Here is a 1,536-nt window from a genome sequence, read left to right as displayed (position 1 = left end):
AGCCATGAACATTTATGTGAAATAATACAATTCTAATAATTTACCTTGAAGTTTAATGGGACATACACATCTTCCCCTTGTTGAGAATTTCTTTAATTTTGTAAGACATGACTACATTTATTTCTGTTACACTTTATTATAATATATAGTTGCTACTTATGATTATTAGTATATTTTAATTTACTAACATTTATTAAGCTACTAAACAATATTATCTTTTCTTGAGAAAGAATAAAATATTTAACAATTATTTGCTGTACTCTGTATATACTTTTTCTCTCCCTTTCATAAGCACTCTCAAATTCAAATCAAATTCAATTTAAGGTGTAAATGTATCTAATTTATATTTTAATTTCAGTTTCTAGTTCAATAATGTGAATCTTACATGTGCTCAACTGTTGCTTGTTGATTTGGTAAACTTTTATACAGTATGTAGTAAAAAACTGCATTAATTTAGGTAAAAATGTTAGCCATGAAAAATAATCACTAGCTTTCCAGTGGTTTAACAAACTACAAATTTATTTTCCTTTTGTATGAGCATCTAACAGATCCTGATTGGGAGTGAGCTTCTTTCATTGTCATGGTGATAAAAGGGCTCATATTATTTCCATCTTGTAGTTCCATATTACTTGTCCTTTCTTAATGAGGGAGTTGATACTATAGACAATTAAGCCAGAATGTTCTATCTAAGGCATCTCCTTTAGGTAATGAATTTATTTCTTTCTTGGGCATCTATTGTTGATTGTTGGATCTTGAGAAGAACTAAGGAAACATTCAATCAACTCCCCGTGGTTTATACAGAAGCCCCATTGAAAATGTCTCTCTTGGAATCTTTTGCACCCAGTTGGCAAAGGAGCAAGAGAAGATGTAGAAAGCAGTGCTTCCAAGTTCAGGGTAGTAAAAAAAATGCAAAACTCATGCACATCATTTCAGCAAGAACCTGTCACCTGACCACAGATGGGTGTTAGAGCAAATGGAGGCCCTGATTGTGAAGTCCCCTTACAGTCATGGCCCTACACTATGGAAAAGCAGAAATTTTGGTTCAAAGATCATTAACTTTATTTCAATTTTGTGTAAGTTCAAGGGTAATACTCATGAAATCAAAAATAATACATTAAGATAAAAAATATATACTCTACTATTCATTGAACACATTCTATGAATAAAGTCACATATTAGTTGTGTTATATGACTTCTTAAAAATTTTTACAAGACAATATTTGAAAGCAGATCCACATGGCTTTAATTTCCATAGTTTGTGCTTCCTATACTGATTTGCTAACATACAGAGGTCTGAACAATTAAGTTCCCAAATTCATCATAGAAAAAGCACTACATTCCTCATTGCTGAATATCACTATGGTCACCTTTGAACTACTCCCTGTGGGAAGCTGTGCATCAATGCCAACACTAATTCTACCCTCCAAAGCAATTGTGGAAATCTTTATCTGGAATGGACATCAAAGCTGTCATTCTATTATCCTTAAAGTTCTGAATGTCATCAAAATATCTGCCTTTCAGTATTTCCTTTATCTT

Source organism: Otolemur garnettii, unplaced genomic scaffold (assembly GCF_000181295.1).
Source record: "Otolemur garnettii isolate 467f Iridium unplaced genomic scaffold, OtoGar3 scaffold00083, whole genome shotgun sequence".
NCBI lineage: Eukaryota > Metazoa > Chordata > Mammalia > Primates > Galagidae > Otolemur > Otolemur garnettii.
Note: the sequence above shows the minus strand (reverse complement) of the source record.